The sequence below is a fragment of the Rhineura floridana genome, chromosome 8, assembly GCF_030035675.1.
Source record: "Rhineura floridana isolate rRhiFlo1 chromosome 8, rRhiFlo1.hap2, whole genome shotgun sequence".
NCBI lineage: Eukaryota > Metazoa > Chordata > Lepidosauria > Squamata > Rhineuridae > Rhineura > Rhineura floridana.
Window position 1 is genome coordinate 7,345,436 of NC_084487.1, and position 14,810 is coordinate 7,360,245.

Sequence of the window (14,810 nt, forward strand, 5' to 3'; positions counted from 1 at the left end):
TTTTCCTGCCTGAGGAAAAGCAGAGCTCAGATAGTTGATCCTGCCAGAGATGGGCAGATAAAAACAAGTTAATGCCCCATGTGTATTCAGGGAGAGACCGGGCCTGTTGTGTGGCAGTGAACCAGCAAAGCAACCGGTGCTTAGTCGGGAGGCTCAGGTGGGTTGTTTCTTCATTAATTCTAAAAGAAGAAGTAGAAAAGAAATTAGGATGGCGGAGGGTCCTGCAAACTCTGGTTGCTGCTAATGGGGACTGATAGGACCAAGGTTGCCTCTAAACTTTGCCCTGCTCAAAATTTTCCCTGGCTTTTGGAGTTCTGAATTATCTGGTCTTGTTTCCAAAGTGGAATTGTTGCAATAAGCATTCTCCATTGTTGTTGTTGTTGCTTTTTTAGCAAACGATTGCTCTTCATGAGCGCCTTTCATTTCCTTCATACCTTCCTCCTCCCTCCCTACTTGCCATGTCTGCACCATACATTTGAAGGGCTCTTAAACCACATTAACAGGGAGCCAAAGCACTCACTGTAGTTTGTGAAGGGTGCTGGGAGACCTCTATTCCCCTCACAAATCTACACTTCCCAGAGTTCCCTAGGAAGAGAGATTAATGACTAAACCGCTCTGGGAACTGTAGCACTGTGAGGGGAATAGGGGTCTCCTAACAACTCTCAGCACCTTTAACAAACTACATTTCCCAGGATGCTTTGGGTGACATCATCACTGTTTAAAGTAGTATAATACTGCTTTAAATGTAAGGTGCAGTTTACCAAGGCATGCATGAGCGCTGATTTTTTTAAAAAAGCAAACTTGATGTGATGGTTATTTCAATATTCTGTTGGTGTGGTGTTTTACCAGTGTGCATCATTAAAACATCACGCAAAAAGAATCTTAATGCATTCATATATACGATTGAACAAAGATGATTTTTTTGGGGGGGGATTGGCATTTTATCAATGCACACATGCAGATTGGTAGCCCCACTAAGCTGCCCCCACCCACCTCACACTCCACTCTAGCTGTGCCTATGGAAGACCCCCTCCCACCAATCATTATAGATAAATGGAAGCAGGATACTTTTGAATACAAGGTGCCGTGTGAGAGTGCATGACAAAGGCTTTAATCTTCATGTGGAGAGGCCTTAGCTCAGTGGTGGGGCTAGGGCTGCCAGGCTCAGGGCCTGAGAATGATTCTGTATCTTTAAGAGAAGAGAAAATTCAGCCAAGTGCAGGTTTTCTTGTAACATTGTAATGGGAAAAACCACAAGGTGAAATTCTCCCTTCCCCCTGCACAACTTTTAAAGGTACAGAAGACCTTTTGGAGGCTGGGCCTTGCAACCAAGAGGTCTTCTGTATCTTTAAAAGTTGGGCAGGGGGAAGGGAGAATTCCACCTTGTGGTTTTTCCCATTACAGTGTTGCAAGAAAACCTGCGCTTGGCTGAATTTTCTCTTCTCTTAAAGATACAGAATCATTCTCAGGCCCTGAACCTGGCAACCCTAGGTGGGGCATCTGCTGTCCCGTCCAGAGTCGATACCAGGAGACTGAGACGGTGGTGCAAGTAAATCTCGTTTTATTAGAGTAATGGATACATCAAAAGCAGTGCGCTTCATAGAAAACCCTACATTAACTCACTAGGAATCCCTAACTACACTCTTGACATGCTCTGCGACGTAAGAAGAAAGTTGACTCAACACCCCCCTCAATACTCAGCAGACTTATATAGGGAAAGTTTTTGAGCGCAATCTCTCACTCCTTCGCACACCTGCCCTCTGCCTGGTACGCTTTTCCCGCCGCCGAGAGTGAGGTGAGGGGGGGTGAGCCTCCATGGGCTCATCAGACGAAACAGGGTCCTTATCAACAGTCCAGGAAGTACAGGGCTGAGAAGCGTCAGGCGTCTCTAAGTTACTGCGGGATGAAGGGGGGGTTACTGCTAATTCACGGCTTGGTGAAGGAGGAGTTACTGCTCTTTCGGAATCCTCCCCTAACTGATCCGTTGGGATGGTTGAAGGCTGAGCGCTGTCCCCAAGGGGGGCTGGGTCACCCGTGGGAATTGGCAGAGCATCTAACACACTCCTTTCCCTAATGTCTGGAGTAGACACAACAACAGCTGGATCTTCCGTGCCTTCTGGCAGTTGAGGCGTCTGCAACTCATGCCTTCCCCCTCCTGCCCCTCCAGAGAGAGCTGGGGTTCAACATCTGCTTTGCATGCGGAAGGTCTGTTTCATTCCTGGCATCTCCAGGTAGGGCTTGGACATACCCGACTGAAATCCTGGAGAGCTGCTGCCAGTCAGTGTAGTCAATATTGAGTTAGATGGACCAGACTCTTTAGACCCCACCCCAACAGGTCTGGGTTGTGTTCAATGCTAATCCTACTTAGAGTAGACCCACTGAAATTAATAGGCATGACTAACGTAGGTTCATTGATTTCAGTGGGCCTACTCTAAGTAGAACATAGCTGGATACAAACTACATATGTAGATACCTTATCCCAGTTTGCATGTGTACTGGAATTGTTTTTAAGACAGTTTTCAAGATGTGTTGATTTTAAAATGTTTTTAAAGATCTTTTGTTTTTAAGATTTTTTTAAAAAAGATGTTTTGTTTTTAAGATTTTTTACATTTTATCGCTTGTTGTTTCCCGCCCTGGGCTCCCTTTTGGGAGGAAGGGCAGCATATGAATTTAATAATAAAAGTAAGAGTTAGATACCAAAAACACCTTGTGGGGTGAGTGGGATGTGCCCAGCGCTGTTATGACTGTAGTATCTATACACTAAGACGTGGGGTGGGTCAGGGTATCTTTCTCTCAGGAGAGGAAATTTTATTTGAAATGTATTATTGTTATTTTCCTATATGTTGTTGAACTGTGTTTTATTGAAATATGACCTGTATTTTAATATGTATTTTGTATTTGCCTTTTACATGTGTTTAATTGTGGTAGCCTGTGGCTCTGAGCAATATTCATTTCATTTCAAAAGAATTTAATAATAAATAAACAATTTTTATTTTTTTTTAAATAGTGAACCAAAGGACAAAGTGCCCCTGAGCATGTATAAGAAAGCTTTTCCTTTGTGACTGGTCTGGAGACTGTCCAGGTATCCTGTGCAAGCTGCACTTTTCCTGCAGCCGACTCCCGATTCTCCTACATTGTGTTGCCAGAGAGATGACGTAGTGTGAGATGGCAGGCAGATCCTTGACTGGGTGGTGGTGGTAATAACTGCTGTGGGCTGGCTGGTTCTTTGCCTGCAGAATGACTGGGAGACAAACACATATGTGATTGACCACTGCAACGAGCCCCATACTGAGAGGTGGAGCTCCATGAGGTGGAGCTCCATATGGTGACACAGTGTTGCATGTTGTGGAACTCCCTCCCCACAGACATGCATCTGGAAACTTCCCCTTACAGTTTTTGGTGAATGGTGATGATGCACCTCTTTACCCTAGTCTTTGACATCTGAGAAGTATATTTTTAGGGCCCACACGCTTTTTGTGATTGTAGGTTGTTTTAAGGATGTATTTTAAATTGGTGTAACCTGGTAAAAGGCGGGTAATAAATGAGACCAGGGTAAAGAGTGGGTAATAAATGATGACAGGGCAAGTAATAAATGATAATGATAATGGTGATAAGATGGCAATAATAATAATAATGTATTTGCATCCACAACCCTAACATTCAACACAGCACATGGTTCTGCATTAGACAGCAAATGCATCCACCAACACCCTTTGACACCTTAGTGACACCTAAGAGTACAGGTATTTGATTACAGTTGCCAGCTGCTCAGATGGAAAAATACTGGACCTAGGGTTGCCAGGTACAGGGCCTGAGACTGATCCTGTATCTTTAGGAGAAGAGAAAGTCAGCCGAGTGCAGGTGTTCTTGCAACTCTGTAATGAGAAAAACCACAAGGTGGAATTCTCCCTTCCCCCTGCACAACTTTTACAGATACAGAAGACCTCTTGGTTGCCAGGCCCACCTTGTGGTTTTTCCCATTACAGGGTTGCAAGAACACCGGCACTTGGCTGATTTTCTCTTCTCCTAAAGATACAGGATCAGTCTCAGGCCCTGAACCTGGCAACCCTAACTGGACCTGACCTACTCTTATGCCTTTAGCAACCATTTGATGTGCTAAAACTAGCAGTGGAAGGTTTTTATCATCACCTGTTAATAGCTGCAGATCAAACCGCTGCTTAGAAGCACAGCCAAATGTTAGCAGCCTTTCATGCTGTATGCCAGGCCATTCATGCGTGCTAGCTGCAAGAACAATTTTTCGTTTGTTTTCCTTTTAGCTTTGAATCTTTCAGTTCTGCCAACTGGTCTAGACAACAGAACTTACAGTCCAGCCAGTAAAATTCTGGCTTGGTGGCAACCCTACTTCCTAGTTCAACAGGTGCAGATTTAGATTATGGTCCAACAGGTGCAGGTACAGGGTTTTTAATTACATCTCCAAACAATACTGCTCTTTCCGAGGCAATGATAAATATTCGCTAATGAAGCTAAGCAATTACATTGCTGCTCCTGTAGAATGATTGTTGACAGCACTCCAACATCTGTATGTGCAAACAAAGGGCCTGATCCTGAGGAAGTCTTATCCCTGCACCTGGAGGCTCCTATTCAAGTCTCAGGGTCGTGTGGGACGAGGGTACTTGTGGAAGTATGAGGCGAGAAAATATTTTTATCCACAGCCTTCCCAGATGTATTTTAGCGTTGCTGCAAGCTGCTGCACTGCGGAAACAGCTTTTAACGAATCTCATTTAAATATCCATTTGCATGGATAAGTGTGTTCTTAAATCCAAGGGACAGGTCTACCAGGAAAAGTGCACTTTCCCTTTCCTCCACATCATCCAAATTCTCTCTCAAAGACTGCCCTGATTCTTTGTATATTCAGATAATAACTAAATGTATTGAATAACAGTGGAAATATCGGACACATTTTAATTTTCAGATGTTGAAAGCAACGGTTAGGAACTGATCTATAAAAAATTGTGAGGGAGACTGTTTCAGAGGGTGTATTATTTCAGTTTGCAAATGAGCGATTGCATTTTAAAAATGTTCTCTCACATTAACAAAAAAAATCCATGCAAAGCATTATATCAAGGAGAAAGCTAAGCTAGCACATTTCTCCATGATATGTGAGTTTTCTACTTACCTGCAGGATTGCCAGAAATCCAGTACTGGAGAAAGCAATTCTTGCAGATGAAACGGCTGTAGCTCTTTGGTGGAGCATCAATTTTGCATGCAGAGAGTCCCCGGTTCAGTCTGCAACGTCTCCAGATGGAGCTGGAAGCAGTAGTGTAGTGGCAAATTCAGAAGTGCCGGGTCCCTTCATGATAGTTAGAGCCATGCCCCTCCCCCCTCTTTTGCTGCTGGGTTGAGAATGAGACCTTTGTTAATGCATTCTCCCACAACTACAGAAGTCCCTAGAAGCCAATAAGTATGGAAGGAGAGGGTTAGCAGCTGAGAAGAGTCTTCTCAATGGCTGACTCACCTCCTTTCACTCTGATTGGCTCCACTCAGCAGGAAAAGATAAATAAATATTTCCTCTTCTCCCAGGCATTTTAGCATGTGTTTCTAAATTGTTTTAATTTTTAAATTGTGTTTTAAATTGTTTTTAAAAGATATGTTTTAAATTTGTATATTTGTTTTTAATGTTTTTAGTTACTGTAAACTACCCAGAGAGCTTTGGCTATGGGGCAGTATATAAATACAATAAATAAATACAATAAATAAATCTCCCTCTCCTCCAAGCATGAGGGCAAACACTAGGCTGCTTCTGTGCCCTGCTTTTTTCAAAATGGCTGCATCCACAATCTCCAGCATCCCAGTTGTGTGTCAGAAGGGACTGAAGTGAAACACTTCTGAGCATTAGCTTTGACACCACAAGGGAATAAACAGCAGAGCTTACTCCTCTTAAACGAAAAATAAAATGAGCTGCTAATTGGGTTGTTTTCATGCTGCATTAGGGTTGCCAGGTTCAGGGTCTGAGACTGATCCTGTATCTTTAGGGGAAGAGAAAGTCAACCAAGTGCAGGTGTTCTTGCAACTCTGTAATGGGAAAAACCACAAGGTGGAATTCTTCCTTCCCCCGCACAACTTTTAAAGATACAGAAGACCTCTTGGAGGCCGGGCCAGGCCTTGTGATTTTTCCCATTACAGTGTTGCAAGAACACCTGCACTTGGCTGACTTTCTCCTCTCCTAAAGATACAGGATAGTCTCAGGCCCTGAGCCTGGCAACCCTATTTACATTACATTACATGCAGATAATGTTATCTGAGAACGGCTTTGAAGCACAAATTGCTAAACATTTGAAAAAGTTTTTACACTTGAAACTGTCGCATTTGAGGACTAGATGGTAGGTTCTTTTAACATGTGAATAAATTTGCAAACCCTGTTTGTTGTTTCATTGTGATCTGCAGAAGAGTTTAGTTCTTGCAAGGAGCTCTGCTTTGGTCACCTCAGGTCTTGGCAAAGCTTGTCTCATGGCATTGTTTTAAAAGCCTCAAGGAAGGTGAAAGCTTTCCTGTATTAAAAGTTTACATGAAAACAGCTAGAGCAAAAGCAAGCTGTAAGGTGGTAGATGAGGCTAGAAAGGAGACTAGTCCTTAAAGTATTAGGTTGCAATCTGATACACACTTACCTGGGAGTAAATCCCATTGAACCAAAATGGAGCTTACTTCTGAGTAGACATGTATTGGATTGCAGCTTTAGTCTGATACCCATTAGATCAAAGACAGCAGAAAGAGTTCTCATCTTTTTGCCGCTGTCCCTACTATGAGGGATAACCACAGGTTAGTGACATTTATCCAAGGGGAGAAGCCAATAGGCTTCCCCCCTTGCTAGTCTGTGGCAGGGACGAAAAGAATCGCTGAGCCTTTACTTCCCAGACCCACCCGAACAACCTTATTACAGCTATTGGCAGACCACTTATAGCCAATCATCCTTGCCACAGCCGAGTCTGGAATTGCTTCACAGCAGGAGAGCTCTGTCAACATAAGTGCAAAGCATTCCTCTAGACTTCAGTTGAGGAAACAGCATTTTTAAAACAAACAAACAAACTCAGTTGGGAATAGGAAAGGAGGTTTTCTTGTGGGGTAGAGCAATGGAGGCACAAAAGTCCACAAAAGTGATGACCCTTGAGTTCAGTGACCTCCTCTGTAAACCTAGCGGTTGACCCAAATTTTAATTTTCCTGTCCTCATTGATGTGGAGATGTCAATCCATGTCGATTTAGGCGTGTCTTGAACCCTATGTGCAGTGATGACTATTCCTTGTTTCTTTAACCTGTTCACTGTACAGTTTGTTCTTCATTTCTTACTGTATTATCGAACCTGGTGAGGTAGGTTTGGTTAGATGATGGGGATTTACCCAAAGAAGTTTATGCCCACTCTGGAAACTCTGCTCAGTTCATCCCATGCCCACATTGCAACTCAGCCTTTCCTTGCTAAAAATGGATCCAGATTTGGGATTGGATTTTCTGACAAACTCAATGTTGATCTTATCTGCATAGATTTTTACTAATTCCTATCTCACTTCTTGATCTTGATGAGAAGTGAGGTATCCCCTCCCCCCGGTTCCGTTAAAAATATGAACAGTTTTTGCATATTATATGCATTATTATATTTATTGTTATACATAGAATATTATCTGCATATTATATATATATGTATATATACTCTTGGTTTTCTAAAGCAAGCAGCACAGAAACAGATGCTTTATAAGAACATAAGAACATAAGAAGAGCCTGCTGGATCAGGCCAGTGGCCCATCTAGTCCAGCATCCTGTTCTCACAGTGGCCAACCAGGTGCCTGGGGGAAGCCCGCAAGCAGGACCCGAGGGCAAGCACACTCTCCCCTCCTGAGGCTTCCGGCAACTGGTTTTCAGAAGCATGCTGCCTCTGACTAGGGTGGCACAGCACAGCCATCACGGCTAGTAGCCATTGATAGCCCTGTCCTCCATGAATTTGTCTAATCTTCTTTTAAAGCCATCCAAGCTGGTGGCCATTACTGCATCTTGTGGGAGCAAATTCCATAGTTTAACTATGCGCTGAGTAAAGAAGTACTTTCTTTTGTCTGTCCTGAATCTTCCAACATTCAGCTTCTTTGAATGTCCACAAGTTCTAGTATTATGAGAGAGGGAGAAGAACTTTTCTCTATCCACTTTCTCAATGCCATGCATAATTTTATACACTTCTATCATGTCTCCTCTGACCCGCCTTTTCTCTAAACTAAAAAGCCCCAAATGCTGCAACCTTTCCTCATCATGGAGTCGCTCCATCCCCCTGATCATTCTGGTTGCCCTCTTCTGAACCTTTTCCAGCTCTATAATATCCTTTTTGAGACGAGGCGACCAGAACTGTACACAGTATTCCAAATGCGGCCGCACCATAGATTTATACAACGGCATTATGATATCAGCTGTTTTATTTTCAATTCCTTTCCTAATTATCGCTAGCATGGAATTTGCCTTTTTCACAGCTGCCGCACACTGGGTCGACATTTTCATCGTGCTGTCCACTACAACCCCGAGGTCTCTCTCCTGGTCGGTCACCGCCAGTTCAGACCCCATGAGCGTATATATGAAATTCAGATTTTTTGCTCCAATATGCATAATTTTACACTTGCTTATATTGAATTGCATTTGCCATTTTTCCGCCCATTCACTCAGTTTGGAGAGGTCTTTTTGGAGCTCTTCGCAATCCCTTTTTGTTTTAACAACCCTGAACAATTTAGTATCGTCAGCAAACTTGGCCACTTCACTGCTCACTCCTAATTCTAGGTCATTAATGAATAAGTTGAAAAGTACAGGTCCCAATACCGATCCTTGAGGGACTCCACTTAATACAGCCCTCCATTGGGAGAACTGTCAGTTTATTCCTACTCTCTGTTGTCTGCTTCTTAACCAATTCCTTATCCACAAGAGGACCTCTCCTCTTATTCCATGACTGCTAAGCTTCCTCAGAAGTCTTTGGTGAGGTACCTTGTCAAACGCTTTTTGAAAGTCTAAGTACACTATGGTCACTGGATCACCTCTTTATATTAATGTTTAAAAATATGTAGGCATTTATAATTTGAACAGCATTCCAAATTGTAGTAACTGCTATTCCTCATAGACCTGATGAAAGAGAAATGTCTTTACTTTATGCCAAAATCCATCCAATGTTGGTGCCCATCTGATCTCAGAGGGGAAAGCATTCCACAACTGAGGTGCTAACATCAAGAAGGTCCTGTTCTGGCCAACTAGAGTTCATTTGGTGATACTATGACCAACAGGGTCTCCCTGGTGGATCTCAACTCAATTCGTTCAGCAGCTATAAAACTTGGGATAGGGTTAGGCTTTGCATGGGCATCAGTCAGCATTGCCTAACTACTATTCCTGGCTCTTAAGCATATGGAGACTTCCTAGGTGCTGGCCAACCTCTCTGTCTCTATCTCCATCTCTGCTTGTTGGATTCGCCTCTTATCCTGGGGATAGGGTTGCCAGGTTCTTGGCCTGAGACTGATCCTGTATCTTTAGGAGAAGAGAAAGTCAGCCAAGTGCAGGTGTTCTTGCAACTCTGTAATGGGAAAAACCACAAGGTGGCATTCTCCCTTCCCCCTGCACAACTTTGAAAGATACAGAAGACCTCTTGGTTGGCAGGCCCATATCTTTAAAAGCTGTGCAGGGGGAAGGGAGAATTCCACCTTGTGGTTTTTCCCATTAGAGTGTTGCAAGAACACCTGCACTTGGCTGACTTTCTCTTCTCCTAAAGATACAGGATCAGTCTCAGGCCAAGAACCTGGCAACCCTATTTGGCACCTATGACAGTTAAGCAGGTTCAAATCTGGTATGTTTGTAACGTTGATATATCCCCAAAAAGAGTTTGGTTAGCACCTCAGATCAAATATCCTCAAAGAGTGTACTTTACTCCTGGAAAACTAATGCTGTCTTTGCGTTTGCTCTTGAAATGTGACCATGAAAGGCCTGCTTGAATCACCAGGAAGGAAACCTTTGGTCTAAGAGAAATGCAGTCTTCCCTCCAGGAAATTACACATTTTATGATGCACGGTACATGCTATATTATTGCCTGAAGCCATGTGTTGGGAAGTGTGGAAGTGTGGCTGCGCCTGGCAACCAAGAGGTCTTCTGTATCTTTAACATTATTCAAGGGGAAGGGAGAATTCCACCTTGTGGTTTTTCTCACTACAGTATTGCAAGAATGCCTGCACTTGGCTGACCTTCTCTTCTCCTAAAGATACAGCATCAGTCTCAGACCATGGACCTGGCAACCCTACCTGGGGAGTCCTGCTTCCCAACCTTTCAGCTCTGTATAGCCCAGCAGGCTGATAAACAGTAGCACAAGAAAACTGTTCTGTGTCTTAAGAGAACTGTTCCAGAGTAACATTGGACATTATCCTGCCAATCCCTACAATGGGAGGTGAGGCCTTGGTGGTGGTGGTGCTGCCGCAGGGGCCTGCCCGGTTGGCGTTGACCCATGACAAGGCCTTTTCAGTGGTGGCTCCCCATTTGTGGAATGCCCTCCCTAGTGGGGCATGTCTGTCTCCACCACTAGTGACTTTCAGGAGGAGTTTGAAAACATTCTTGTATACCTGGGGATTTGATGGCTGAAGAAAACTGTTCTGGCAACCCAGAGATCACTGGATGAAGAACAGTAGGGCCCCACTTTTTGGCTGCCCGCTTTTCAGCGTTCTGCTAATATGGAGGCTAAAATTAGAGTAAGGCCCCACCCATATGGCGCTTGTTCCGCTTTTACGGTGTTTTTTGGGTGTGGGGCCACATTTATTGAAGGAGTTCTGCTTTTCAGCGGGTTTTGCTTTTCGGCGGGGGTCTGGAACGTAACCCACTGTATGAGTGGGGCCCTACTGTAATGGTTTGAACCCTAAATATTTTTAGAATGTTTTTAACGGTGACTATTTTTTGATATTTTTGCTCTTAAATTGTTTTGCTCATGTGTTTGCCATCCCAGGGTCCTTCTGGAGGAAGAGCGGGATATAAACGAATAAATAAATAGATCTCTCCCCTGATGGGCTTTGAGAACACCAACATGAGAACAATTGCCTTGTGTTGCCTATGTTCTCTGTGTGCTATGTGTTTGATCTACACAGCATGGCCTAGCGCAGGAGATTATCTCCTGAGCTGGAAGAGCCACTGAGCCAAATGGGTCAGATGTCTGGTCTAGAGTTAAACAGCCCCTCGAGGTTTTTAGCGGAGGTGTGGAAATTTAATCGCTCTGTTTAGACATGCTGTCGCTTGCTTTTTTATTTCAGTCTGTGTACGTGTGTGATCTGTTTGTTGCTCTAAGCTTGGTAGAAAACACTCTCTCTAGGCAGGGTCCTCTCAGAGAGAGGCCTCCCTACCATCTCCACCTGGCTGTGACTTAAAGGGAGGGAAGATGGATTTAGCTCCAGTTCATAGGTGCTCTTTGCTGGGGGAAACTGTTGACAGTGTCCCTTGCCTGAGTTTTTGCTGTCTCTCCGTACAGGTTTCCAAAGAAAAGCTCTGTCCATGGTAATCAGGGTTTATTAAAAGAAGCCGGAGGGGGAAGAAAATGTTTAGCTGAGATTAAGGAGGATTGCGTAGCTGAGCTTGGTGCTGAATTGCTGCACAGCAAATCTGTTGCCGGGAGCTTGCGTAGTCAGCATCCCACGCAGGGCTGCCCCTCCTCCTGGCATCCCTAGAGCAGAGCAAAGGTAAGTGGAGGGAGGCAATGCTGGATTAATGCTGGCAGCGGTTCATTAACTACGAGGGCCATCCTGCCAGCTATCCCCTAGCAGAGCCAGGGATAGGGAAGACATGAAAAAGGCTGAAGGCCACAGCATGTTAACAGGACGTGTGTGTGTGTGTGTGTGTGTGTGAGAGAGAGAGACGGTCATGTTACTCCCATTTCTGCAGTTCTGTTAATCATAACCTGGAAAAACAGGAGCGCCGTGAAACTGGATGACAGTTCTTTGTGAGACGTTAAGTGAGACTTGAATTGCTAGGACTAAGCAGAGCCTGGAAAAGTTACTTTTTTGAACTATGACTCCCATCAGCCCCAGCCAGCATGGCCACTGGATTGGGCTGATGGGAGTTGTAGTTCAAAAAAGTAACTTTTCCAAGCTCTGGGACTAAGATACGTCTCCCTTCCAGGGCCATGCAACATATCGTCAGGCTTCTAGCCCTTATTCTTCAAATTCTCTGCTTGTGTCTATGGGCACAACATGGAAAGGGGAAGAGCAGACCAAAGTCCCGTGCAAAACCACGGGATACGCTTTTCACTGATGGATGTATTTCCACTTTAAAGCAGCACCCTTCCTGGGGGCAGCCTGGCTGTAGGCAGCAAGCAGGGGAGGGCAATGAGGTGTGAGCCAATGATTTTGTCACTATGGCAGACAGAGACATCCCCTTGCCCGTCACTGGGGGTGGGTGCTAGAAGAAGACATGCTGCTGTTGCTAGACTGCTCAGGCACAATACTACATGTCAGCAGAGCTCAAATGTTGCTTCAGCAACAGTTACTCTCTGGCTGAGCCTTTTAGAGGAGCTGCAGACCTGTCTTATTAGTGAGCTCTGCCTTCACTGAGAGGTGCTTTTTCAGTTCAAGGGGCCCAGCCTTCTCCAGCAGTAGTTTTGCTCCAACAGAGTGGGGGAGACTGTGGTTGCATTGGGGCTTCTGAGATGGGGTCTTGATTCAGCAGAGGACAATGTGGCACCCTTGGATTGGAAGGGTACTGGGTCCATGGGCTTCGTTAGGTGCTGCTTGGGCTGGCCCTAGGGATAGGGTAGACATTTGGTTCACATTTAAAGGTGAACTGACCTAATTTGCAATTTCTGAAACAATAGGCAAACCAAAACACAGCCGTCCTTCAGAATTTGCACTTCTCTGAATTTTGCAGCACAGTCCTAACAGCCAAGTAATATGTGCAAAAATGCATATACTTGGGTGCAGTGTGCTTAAAAATGCATGTAAGTGAAAACAACATACAAAATATGTTAAATCAGGGGAAAAATCTTTGCAAAAATGTGCGTATTAAAATGGAATACAAATCTGTGTATATTAGGAGAAATTCACAGAGCTACAATTCCCAGAGTAGTTTAACAATCAATCCCTCTTCCCAGCGAACTCTGGGAATTGTATTTCTGTGAAGGAAATAGGGGATCTCCTAACAATTCTTAGCACCTTTAACAAATTGCAGTTTCCAGGATGCTTTAGAAGAAGCCATGGCTGTTTAAAGTGGTATAATACTACTATATAGTGCAAACGGGGCCTCTGTTAGGAATGCGCAGTAGCTCAGTGGTAGAGCATCTGCTTGGCATGTAAAAGGTCCAAGGTTCAATCACCAGCATCTCCAGGTTTGGCTGGGACTGGGTGAGACCATGTTTGAAACTTAGGCAGACAATATTGAGCTAGATAGACCAATGGTCTGACTCAGTATGAGTCAGCTTCCTATGTTTCTAGGTCTCAGATTCCTGGTGGCCTGGATGGCAGTCTCATATATGTGACAGTGCAAAGGAGGGGTACTGGAGAGGTGAGGGTAATAAGCTGATTCACATGAACATCTGCTTACACCTGTCTTGCCAACTTGGTGCCGTCCAGCTGTTTTGGATTACAACTCCCATCAGCTCCATCCAGTAGAGTCAAGGCAGCTGAAGGGCACCAGGATAGCAAAGGCTGTTCGTTATTGTTGAGCATTAAACAAGGACTTGCTTAATTAAGCTGAATGTAGGAAGATGGAGGACAGACAAAAGAAAGTACTTCTTCACGCAGAGCATAGTTAAACTATGGAATGCGCTCTCATGTAGGGTTGCCAGGTCCATGGCCTCCTGGAGGCTGGGCCTGGCAACCAAGAGGTCTTCTGTATTTTTAAAAGTTGTGCAGGGGGAAGGGAGAATTCCACCTTGTGGTTTTTCCCATTACAGGGTTGCAAGAACACCTGCACTTGGCTGACTTTTTCTTCTTCTAAAGATATAGGATCAGTCTCAGGCCAGGAACCTGGCAATCCTATTCCACACAGATAAGAAGCGAGGCAGAAGGATTCTGTTTGGTTTTCAAAAAAATGTGGAAGGCATTCTCCTTATGGAGAAGTGTCTCAGTTTTTTGAGGGTTTACCTGCAGTATCTGATGTGGTGCAGCCTAGGCTTGGGCTTACCACAGCAAGAACTAGGCCCTGAGAATTAATCCTGAAAGGGTGGGGGAAAAAAACCTGACATGGGAAGAGTGCCAGGCTGAATTTCTTGCTGTGTCTGCTTCAGTGCGGCACATGGCTTCGGGGTATTTAATCAGCATTGTGTGGTTACCCAGCCAGTTCAAACATGGCCAATAAAAAGTTCACAGCTGGCTACTTCCTCAGAGTGCCTCTGCCCTTAGAGCTCCAAGCAGCTTGGAAGATGGAATATGATTTGTAGCATAAGAATTCAGCAAAGTGCGTGCATCCCAGGGTGCCATTGCCTCGTTTGTTACATTTTCTCAAGACCACCCCGAGACATGTTGCTCCCCAAAGGAGTGGTATCACATGATCTGAGAGGTGCACTGCACAACTTTTCAACCTTGCAGCAGTTCTGAGAGATTCATCCTAGTATCCATGGCTTTTGCAGGTAAGGAGATGCCTAACTGTCCCAAGAAATGTTGCAAGTGTTTATCATCTTGGTAGTTTTGCCTGGGGAAGATCTTTCAAAACCATAATGGATTTTGCTATAGATGAAACTTGTTGATAACTTAGGGACTGGCAGAATACTCCTGAAAAATTTTTATAGGTATACTGAATATTTATTTTGGCGCTACTCAAAAATTCCTGGGATCTTTTTGTCCAAGAAGAAATACTCAAATTCACTTCAAACATCTCTTCA

General features: G+C 44.3%; 1 protein-coding gene and 1 long non-coding RNA gene across 11 annotated transcripts in view; one reads left to right on the forward strand and one right to left on the reverse strand.

Annotated features, from left to right (window-relative positions):
- The window catches only part of PLXNA4 (plexin A4), a 748,486-nt gene that overhangs the window by 48,538 nt on the left and 685,138 nt on the right, over positions 1 to 14,810 (forward strand). For 3 of the 10 annotated variants that reach the window (XM_061638089.1, XM_061638094.1, XM_061638101.1), the window contains exon 1: positions 11,520 to 11,676. The exons of 1 other annotated variant lie outside the window; for it this stretch is intronic. The gene's annotated coding sequence lies outside the window, so the exon portion shown is untranslated. Of the gene's footprint in view, positions 1 to 120; positions 158 to 6,691; positions 6,778 to 11,518; positions 11,677 to 14,488; positions 14,559 to 14,810 lie in introns of those variants that run through there. 6 more of the 10 variants (XM_061638091.1, XM_061638093.1, XM_061638100.1 and 3 more) reach the window with 6 other exon arrangements.
- LOC133390137 (uncharacterized) lies at positions 3,023 to 6,480 on the reverse strand. Its single transcript, XR_009764309.1, has 3 exons — positions 6,377 to 6,480; positions 5,138 to 5,268; positions 3,023 to 3,241 (listed from the first exon to the last, which is right to left on the reverse strand). It is a non-coding gene; the product is annotated as an uncharacterized LOC133390137 (long non-coding RNA).